Source organism: Dioscorea cayenensis, chromosome 11, assembly GCF_009730915.1.
Source record: "Dioscorea cayenensis subsp. rotundata cultivar TDr96_F1 chromosome 11, TDr96_F1_v2_PseudoChromosome.rev07_lg8_w22 25.fasta, whole genome shotgun sequence".
NCBI lineage: Eukaryota > Viridiplantae > Streptophyta > Magnoliopsida > Dioscoreales > Dioscoreaceae > Dioscorea > Dioscorea cayenensis.
In genome coordinates, this window is record NC_052481.1 from 11,011,504 (window position 1) to 11,022,816 (window position 11,313).

The following is an 11,313-nucleotide window of genomic DNA, read 5'->3' on the forward strand; positions in this document are numbered from 1 at the left end:
ATTTTTAATAGATTTTTTTAAAAATAAATTATGTAATTTTAATTTCATATAGAATCATGTATAAGTCAACAACCTCTTAGGCTATTGGCACTTGGTTTCTTGTGCAAGGTATTCATTTCAGTTAGGACTCAAGGTCAAATCTAAGACTCACATATGATCAAGGTAAAGTATTAACTTCATATTTATACATGTGATTGGTTTTTTTTTTAAAATGGGATAAGTTTGTCGGATATTTATTAAAAAAAAATTGACAAACAACATGTAGGATTTCGAATTCTCATAGATAGATATGAATGCACCAATTACTTTATAATACAAGTATTCATAATTTTTTATATAATTATATTATTTTTTAAAATATTAACAAATACTCAAAAAGAAAAAATTAATTGAAATAACAAAATACCAATGGTATCATCTTAAATCTCAATGATATGTCGCTCACATCCAATGGTATCCAATCTAAGCACTATTCCAAAAATTTTGGAGAAGTGAGCTAAACTGGGGAAGTAGGCGAAATGACATTTTCTGAAGTGGGAGAAGTAATATCACTTCCAGTACTTTTGGTATTTATTTGTCAAAAAGTGAGAATATAACATAAAAATTTAGGTGTTAGATGAAGTTCTTTGAGTTCAAAAAAGACTTTGGAATTGAAAGAAAACAAGTTTTTATAGATTGGCTTCCCCCAACTTCAGCGAAAAAAATACTGAAGTGAGTTAGTTCAAAACCCACTTCATTCAGAAGTGGGGGAAGTGACAGCACAAATGAACATCCAAAATAAGGAAAGCCAGACCATCCCTCACTTCCCTCCAGTTCCCCTGAAATGAGCACCCCTCTTCTCTCTCATTCATTATTCAAAAGCCCAGAACTTGTTCTGGGCTTTTTCGAATGGGGGCCTAGGGTTTCAACTCTCCTCTTCTTCCTCCATCTCCTCCATTGAAACCATGGCAAAGCCCGGCCGAGCACTGCGCCATTCAGATTCTTGATTCCACTCAAGTTCGGTGTCGCGTTTGTCCTCGGACTCGGGTTCCCATTTCCGCTCACTTTCACGGTCTCACTCTCGGTCTAGATCTAGGTCTTTCTCTTCTTCATCCTCGCAACTGCGAAGTGTGATCACTGGAAGCTGTTATCCGCTTCCAAACAGGAGATCCTCTCCCCCACTTGCTAGGAAGTGCTCTCCACCTCCCAGGGATTCATCACCGCCTCCAGGAAGGTCATCTCTGGCTCCCCATTAGTCCTTGTCGAATTCCAAGACGTCGCCGCCGCTGCCTCTGCCTCTTAGGAAAAGGATTTTTTTTCAATGAGTTAGGGATTTGCTGTGGTTGTTTGCAAGATAAATGATCGTAAGTTTGATGTTTGGGATTTCCTGCTTCATTTTTGGTCTTCTTATTAGTTGTTTTTATAATTCCCAAGTTGTTAAGAAATTTTATTTCAAAAGGCATCACATTGTCCGCATATTTTCGTTGCCAAAATTAGTCAAGGTAAATGATGCAACTAAAATGTCATGATTATTGAGGGATTATGTGTTTTTAAAAGCAATCTATCCCACGATTAAAATTTTTACTGTGAAAGTTTTGGTTTATATTTGTATTTTGCATCAAATAATTTTTTATATTATTTTTCGTGACTAAATGAAAAATATGTGGTTAGTCTTCCTTGTTGGAAAGTGTTTTGATTATGGGGTTTCTAATTTGTCAGTTTTTGTTAATTTGCCATCCAAGAAGGGCTTAAAGCCTTAAAACTTTTAATGTTTGTGTTTGGTTGTAAATCGCAACTTTTTTTTATTTAATTTGTCAGTTTTTGTTAATTTGCCATCCAAGAGGGTTTGAAAATATATTTTTTTTTTTTCGTTGAAAGGAGAAGTAAGTAGGAGTAAGGAGAGATATAATGTGTATTTTATTAATTTGCCTTTTAATATAAAATTGAGCATAATAACTTTTTATATGTGCATTTGTGTTGTTGGACTTGAAAATTTGGTATTAAAATTCAGTTGAGATGTCAGTGATGTTAGAATCTAAATTTCTTTAAGTTTATTTCTGTTTAGCTTATTGCCAATTTTGTATACTTGAATTGATCTTGGTTATAGCCCCCATAATGACCTATGAAACTAGTTCAAATGGTTGGAACTTACTCATTGGGTTTTGGCTGCATTTCTTTTGTTGGGCTGGACTTGAATTTAAAGTGAGTAATCTTTTGAGCCCTATCACATAACTGACTGCAATCTGGCCTGAATGTGTTAAAAATAATTACATAATTTAGTGTATCTTAATAATTCAGATTAAGAAAATTACGGTGAATACTACACTTCTCTATAAAAAAAATTTAGATATAATTTAATTGAATGTGACCATGATAATTGATGTTGAAAGGGCTTTGTTATTCATTGCTCGAATATTTGCAAGAATAAGCCATGTTCTGTGATAGATCAAAAGAACATTAATGTATGCTGACCTAGAAGATATTCTTGAGATGCACCCTACATAGTCATATACATTGACTGGTATTTATTAGAATTGTCACATTTATGTAGCACTTTAAAAACACAAAAGTAAAGTACACTCTATTGTCTTCTTATTGAGTGATGGCTTATCCGATATTTGCCCCAACTGATTATATTTCAACTATAATATGAAGCTTCATCGCTGTTTAGTGTGAGAATTTTTTTTATCTTCTAACAAATGCTGTCACTGAGGAATTTTACTCTTATATTTAGGAAGGATGGTCCATATTGTCCAATCACTTTTCTTTGTTTTCTGGGATTTACTATAGAGGAAAAAGCTCAAACTTTGATCTTGGTTTGATTTTTGTTCCAGTCCATGAAGGCGAATGCGGTCTATATCACCACCATCCAAAAAGACTTTCATCGCTAAGGTTTGATTTTCATAAATATTTAGTCCCAATATAATACAAAAAATTTCTTATGGTGTTTTCGAGGATGAAATTTTTGATGTTCAATTCATGGTTTTGTTTTTTATTTTTATTTTTTTAAATTTCAATAACAAACATTGATCCATTTTGGTAGTTTCTTTCATTCTAGACAATCACAGGATATTTCAAAAAATGAGTACTATTAGGTCAAGTGATTGGCATCCCAAATCTCCTTCTCTTCTCATAGTCTATCCAAAAGAGAATTTAGAACCTCTTGATCGTGAACTGCTAAATTGGGGGAACTGATCTCAGTAGATATCTTTGCTTTGGAACAAAACATCCTTAAATTAAAAATATACATAAAATTCTTAAATTTAAAAAATTGTGTATTATATGAAATAATTTACACAAATTTCAAACAAATATAATATGAGTTAAGCGTGACAGGACCCACGCACACATTACACGTGTTCAGACTTCCAACCATCAGATCCCTCTCCGAACACCCACACAGTACACGTGTCCAGACTCAATCACCTCATGCAAACCCATGAGCGAAAACCCTAGAATCCAAACGCCCCTCTTCACCCCTCACCGGAGCCTATGCATATCTTCTTCTCTTGGTTTTTAGTTTTATTTTATTGTTGAGAGATTGTTTTTTGCATAAAGATTGTTTTTTGAATTGCATTTTCTATTATAGTGGGAGATTATGCATAACTATTACATTTTCTTTATGAGGCCTGGTTTAGTTTTATTAAATGTGAGCTTTTTTTTTTTGTGGTCGTTTTGTGAGGCATTCTTAGTTGTTTTCCTTTTTTTTTTCCAATTCAAAAGAAGGATTTTTCTTTTGTTTTCCCCCTCCTTTTCAATGGTTTTATTTTTTTTTTTTTACTGAGATGGTGTAAGTTTGTTGTTACGGTCTAGTATTGGCCTACATTCAGAAAGAAAATTTTCATTTGAAAGCCACAGTTAAAAAAAACATTCATCACCCTTATAAATAAAGTTCATTTAGTTAACAACTAATGAATCCAGGATAAACTATGTACTAAAAAATCCTGACCCTGTATTCTAAAGAATGAATCATAAACTCAACAACTTTGCTGTATTATGCGAAAATTAAACTCTAAAAAAAACATAAATCTTTTCTAGGTTTCCAAATTTAAGCCTCTTTATTTGATTCTTGTTTTATTACAAACACTAAAATGGACTGTTCTACATCAAGAAATGAGGAAAAAAATCACTTTACAAATTTAATTGAGGAGGTTTCTTGCATTAACTAGCATGCTTCTTGTCATGTTCCAGGAGATGCTGAACTTCCTTAGGCGGATATTGCCATATTTTACCATCCTTCATACTGTATCCCAATTTAGCGAATTTATCTGCTACTCTATTAGATCTTCAGCAGATATGATTCTTTTGTAGATTTGTGAACTTCGATGCAATTACATCTATTTCTTTAGCTTGCTTTGAATCTTCTTTTGCTTTGATCACAGCCTTTAATTTCAAATGGTCTATAACATTCTTGGCATCACCTTCAATCACTAAGTCCACCCAATTATTATTCAAAGCTATCTTGAGGCCTTCTTTTGCATAGACAAACTCGGCTACTGAGCTGGTAGCATTACACATCGGTGCAGCATATCCCAAAAGAAAGAGGCCGTCAGAGTCTTTGAAAACCCCACCAATTGCAGCAATTTTAGTCTTGGGTCGTGAAAAAGCATCAAAATTGAGTTTAATATATCCTTCAAGGGTTTCTGCCAATTGTTTGGATTCTTTGGGGGTTTGCTGTGATAGCAGTGCCTATGCAATGAGCAGCAAACTCTTGAGAGTTGAGAGCAGGGGCGGAGCCAGAAATTATATAGAGGGGGGGCGAACTACAAGTTTTAAAATACTTAATTAACAAAAATTTTAAATAATAAAATACATCTAAATTTTTTTTATAATAATAAGTAAAATTTAAGAGAAATAATTAAAATTAATTAATATAACAAAATTTAGATTTTTTTTATCAAAATTTAGATTTTTTTTATGATTCTGACTCAGGGTCTGATAACTAGAGTCTAGAGGTATATAATGAAATTTTAAAATAAACACTCTAATTTATTTAATAAAAATTAAATTTCTTTAGATTTATTTTAATAAATACCTATTTTAGATGTTTGTTTATCTTTTTCACATACTACTAAATTCATGATAAAGTGATATATTTAAAATTTATGAATAAAACTCAAAAAAGTAAAAATCTAACAAATAAAAATTGTAATATTATAAAAACTACAAAAACTCTTATTTATAATTAAAAGAAATAAATATTATATTAATTTTGGAAAAGCAAATGAATGAAAAAATCATTATAGAATTATAATAGAAATTTGAAAAGTTAGTTAGAGGAGATATGACTGATTAAGCATTAAAATAAAATATTTAATATCTTACTATATTATTTTAAAATTTAAAATTTAACTAAAATTAAAGTACATTGATTAAATATTAAATTAAAATATTTTTGTATTTATGATAATTATTGATTGTCTATCAAAATTTTAGTTTTTTTTAAACTATTAATAAAAAAAATCTAAAGATGAGAATTTGTTTTAAAAAAAAAAAAGCTTAAAGTAATTGCTATCATACCCAGTTGATGTTGTTATGATTTATAATTGTAAAAATATAGATAATATTTTAAACTAAAAAATTATCATTTACAAAACATCTATAATTTAATAATTTATCTGAATTTATTTAATTAATTTTTTTACAAAAATCAATTCTTATAAATTATTTATAATTAAGATCTTATTAATTACAAAATAAACTAATATTAAATATTTTTGAAAAATCATAACTTTCATTAAAACTTTTATTTAAATTAATCATAATTAAAAAAATCATTTATTACTTAATTAAAGCTTTAATATTTTTCAAAACTCTAAATCAATGCACGTTTAATCAATCATACATATGTTTACAAATTTTCTCAAAATTTTTAAAAATAACAAACTCAACAAAAATATCTAATAAATGAGAAATAAATAAATAAATCATTCAACTGAAAAAATGAAATAAAAAATAAAAATAATGAGAATATAAAAATATATAAAGATAAAAAATTAAGAATTAAAAAAATATATTTAAAAAAAAATTAAAAGGGCGGGCGGAAGGGGAAGGCCGGAGGGCGGAGGCGACGGGCGAGATGGAAAGGAACAGGCGGGGTCAACAGACCCCGCCTGCGACATGGGGGGCGGCCGCCCCCTTGCCCCCCCTGTGGCTCCGCCCCTGGTTGAGAGGAAACGAGATCCCCTTATCATTCTTTACTTTCAAATGTGTTGCAATCTTGTTGAAAAGGATCAATTGATCATCCAGCTGTTAACCTTCAATTCATCATGAAACAAAGATGGAGAGAAGGAGGAGAAAGGCAACAATGGAGGCAAGAGATTAAAGAGAGGAGATTGGACAGTTTCATTCAATGATCTGAAAATTTTTACAGAGAAAAGAAATGTATTTATATTTATAAGGCTAAAGAGAAATGGTTATATAACAGTCACGCTGACATGGCACAAGTTGTCAGAACTTATCCAACTCAGTGTCCACGTCAACGGTTGCTACATGTGTAGGATAGTCTAAATCAACTTGGTTTATCAAGGAATTCAACATAGGCCTGACACAAACAAGAGTAGGCAAAACATCAATGGAGTGTCTACTGATTTCTCTTAGATCAAAACTAGATGGTTAAAATGAAAACCTGATCTATGATGATAAGAGTGTCACCAGCGCGGATAAACTTTTTATCAATGTTTTTAAAACCGGACCGGATAGCGAACCGGTCCCATATTTGGGTCACGGGTCAGTTGGTCCGACCGGATGACCCATTCTGGTCGGACCGCATGACGTTATAAATAAATTATATAATATATATATATATATAATTTCAAACTTTATCATATTTTTAATCATAATTATTTTAAATATTTATTTTAATATCATTATGATTTTATCAAAATTGTTGAAGATTCAAATAATTAATCTAGATAAAGCAATAAATACAACTCCCTAAACTTTTTATTTCTTAATCTATTAATCATACATGGATGATGATACCTACATAAATTAAACCACTAATTAAATTACTAATTATGTGAGGATGAGACAAGGCATGAACAAAATATATTCAAAACAAAGCTAGAACTAAGTATGCTTAATTTAATTCTCATATTTGATCATCATTACCATTAAAATAAAAGTATAAAATAAAATAAGTCCTAAATGATCTATACCTCTTAAACAATTTACAAGTTTCTTCTTTTGTTTATTTTCTCATACTTTCAAACTCCAAAGTTCCAAGAATCCAAACAATATTTTTGACAAATCAAGACTCAAAGTGCATCATGAAATTAAGAAAAAAAAACAAGAACCAAATCATGCCCCAAGTCCTTAAAAAAAAAAATTTGAAAACCGGGTTCCATCCGGTTTTGGTCCGACCGGCCGGTTCGCCGGGTTTGGCCGCGTTTGACCGGTTCAAAATTTGGTCAACAATCATTCTAAAATCGGACCGGGCTATGGGCCGGTTCCCGGTTTTTCCGGTCCGACATGCCGGTCCGGTCCGGTTTTAAAAACATTGCTTTTTATCCACTTGAAGAAGAAATCTTGCATTCTCCAGGTATTCTCTACTGATACTATCAGGCACTAAGGTACTACAAGTAAGATGTAGCAATCCAGAAGAAATATCAAGAATATCATCATTATTATCGTGATGCATTTCTCCACCCTATGAAAATAAGCATGAAGCAGCCAAGTTATGAAATAATCTAGAAATGCATGGTAGAAATTAAGGTCCCATGAAAGGTGGATTGATGAAACTTTATTGGCATACTTAAATGTAGGCTGACCAGCCATCAGCATTATATAAACTGATAAATAGTAAACATTTAATTTACCTTCAATAACATTGTTTATTACGTTATTATTATAATCTGTGTTTTGAGGTTGTTTACTGTCCATCACCTCATCTGTTGCTTCAGTGACACTTTATCATCTTATTCTCTAATTCAAGTTAAAAATATTTTAACAACTATACTAAATGACTTGAATGTTAAATGTTGCAATATTAAAGCTAAATCAAGTGATTACCTGGAACATGGGGAAATCTCAACAAGGCCTTGCCTCAAGAAAAGGATGAGATGGATTAGAAGGTTGAGCCAATTCATTGAATGAATATATAGTTCCTACCAAATAGGAGACGTGGCTTTAAAATCCAAAGAACCAGGTTATAAAGAATAACAGATAATTCACAAAATGAGTACATCCATATGGCCATTGAAAGCATGCCTTATAGGATTGTCTGAATAAATTGCATTAGAATGATCTAAAAAACATCGGTCACAGCCATTTCCCCAAAGTTCGGTGGTTAAACCACTATGAAAGCTACTCTTCTTCATGACGCCTTGAATATTTGGAGGTTTATACCGATTAATAGGTGCCCCTTCCCCATTGCCACCATTGCCAGACCTTCAAAGCCCCCATGTCTCACAATGGCAATCTCCAAGCAACCTAAAATCCACCAGCTCTCCTCACCTTAAAATCAATCCCCAAACAACCTTCACTACAAGAAAACCAGAAATTTGGCATGGTAGATTTGGCTTTTTTTGCCAAAAAACCGTGACAAACTGATTTTGGCACAGATTTTGGTATGGAAACATAACCATGCCTATAGCATGATTGACAAATATAATTTGTCATGGAATAGTAAAACCGCGCCAAATTTTGTCACGCTTTAACTAAACCGTGCCAATTTTGTCACAGTTTTAGGCAAAGTTTTTTTGTACTGTTTTTTGGCACGGTTTAGGCACGATTTGTTGGCACCATTTTTGTCACAATTTTATTTGTCACATTTTTTTTCCATGGTTTATTTGTCACAGTATTTGGCACGATTTTTTTTTTTGTCACGGTTGTTGGCATAATTTGTTTGGCACTATTTTTGGCAGGGTTTTATATTGTTACAGTGTTTGGTACGGTTTGTTTGGCACCATTTTTGGCATAATTAGTTTTTGTCACGGTTTTTAGCACGTTTTATTTGCCACCATTTTTGTGACGGTTTTGTTTTGTCATGATTTTTGTAACAGTTTATAGTGTCAAGTTTGTCACAGTTTTTTGCACGAAAATTGTTTTTGGCACAGTTTTAAATTTAATATAGTTGTTGGCACATTTTTGTCACGTTTTTTGCAATGGTTTTAAATTTAGTAAGGATATTGGCATGGTTTTTGTCACAAAATTTGGCACAGTTTCTTTAAAAAAATGACAACTAGATTTATTTAATAATAGAACTTGTATTTAATTTCATCAAAATATATATTGCAATATTTGTAAAATAAGCAAAATTAATTGTTATTACAATCATAGCATGACAATAATAAGGTCCAATCTACATAACTCCTTAAAACTCTTAACATAAACCATGAATATTATCATATGCAAGAGTAGTTACTTAGTATTGGCTACTACTTAATTATATGAGAGCACGGGCAAAAATAGATGGCTAGAGATAATTAACACATCAAGTTTAAAAACATAATAGTAGGGGAGCTTTGATTCCTCATTTCCAATTACTTCTAGTAATGCATTATTTGGATGGGGCTTGGAAAACTAGTTGAAAAGTAGAATTTTCATGAATTGAAGGATTGGTGATTGCTAATATATTGATTGTGAGTTTTCAATCTTGAGTTGATATTCATTATGATTGATAACTGTTTGAGTAGACATATTTTTATATATGTTTTACATACATTGAGCATCAATTTTACCATGGTTTATGTCTCATATTGTGTATTTGGTGTTCTTTTATGCATATAGGTTGTGAATGCCTTGAAGAGTAAAAAGGAAGCAAAGATAGGCTATAAAGACACAATGTTGGGAGTTCTTGTTCAATTCAAGGACCAAGACACGAGAGGAGTTCATAAACATGGAGATGTGTGCCAACTTCCAAGAAGATTCAAGTCAATTCACTAGTTGGAAGGGCACAAAGGCAGCCACATCTTCATGTTCTTTCTCTTTGTGAAGATTGCAAGACCTCTCAAAGATATGTCGACGAAGAAAAGTTTTATAGTCTACCACATGGACGTGTGCCCGGACATGTGGCCCAAAGAGAAGAGTGTTCGATTCGCGTTTTGTGAAAAGTACTGTAGTAATTGCGCCCGCGTGGAAATTCCTGCAGCTCACGCGGCCGCGTGGAAAATCCACACGGGCGCGTGAGGGCAAGTGACAGGCGCGGTTTTGGGCTTTCAATAGGCCGTTTGCCCTATTTTTGAGAGACTTTTGGCGAGGGTTTTCGCGAGCACTTTGAAGGCAAGGCGGCTAGGGTTTTGGAGGAGGTCTTTGGCGATATTGGGGGGCGTCCATCACCAACTTTGATCGATCTTCTCTCCGTCATAGCAAAGAGGGAGCCTTCGGCGACCTAGCTTCGGAGAAGGATTCTTCAAGACGTTGGGCGACCCATCAAGGCCATCATCACGAATTTAAGGGGGCTTTACTTCATGGTTTTCATTGCTTTTCATTGTAATAATCATTGTTTTGTAACTTGCTCCATGGAGGGCTAAACCTTACTAGGTATTTGGGCATGTGAACCCTAGGATTTATGTTTTTGTAATGATTTGCTTTATGTTTCTATTAATTCAAGTTGATTTGAGTTTTAACCTTGTATTCCCATTGCTTGCTTGTTTAATTAATCCTTGTGGTTGATTGGATTTGCATGATTTGTTACTTTGATGTGAGAGAGGTCTCCATTAGAGTTAGAACGTCAAGGTTAAAGAGGGTTGAGAAGGTGAGTCATGAGATAGTGGAGTGTCCCCTCTCCCTTCCGATTGAGTGTTTCCTATCTCCATATTCCCTAAACTCTATGCAACCATATTTGGTGTGAGGCGTGAGATTGAGAAATTTCTCCGCCGGGACCTTGTAGGGGGTTAGAGATCCTTCGTCGGGAATTAAGGTTGGATCTATCCTTAGGAATCGGTTTCACTCTTAGGTGTCCCTAGAGCGTATTGCGGTCATATGGGGTGTGAGGTGTTGAGATTGAGCGATTTCTCCGCCGGGACCTTGTAGGGGACTAGTACCGGTGGCTTGGAAGCAAGGGCCGGTTGTTCTTGGATTACCTCGACTCGTTAGACTTCGTTTAGAAGCATTTCGTGAATTGTGAGCTTCATGTTAGCCCGGGTACCTCATCTTTATTGATTGAGATCTCCTTTACTTGTTTTCTTGCTCATTTGCTTGCTTATTAATTCTTTTGCAATTAGTTCATTTCATCATATCCATTGATTTCGACTAGATAACTAAGAATTGGTTAATACTAATACTTCGTTCCCTCGTGGATTCGACTACCCACTCACCGGGGTAATTATTACTTCCACACCCGTGCACTTGCGGTTTACACGCATATTCGGACGTGTCAATGATCATACC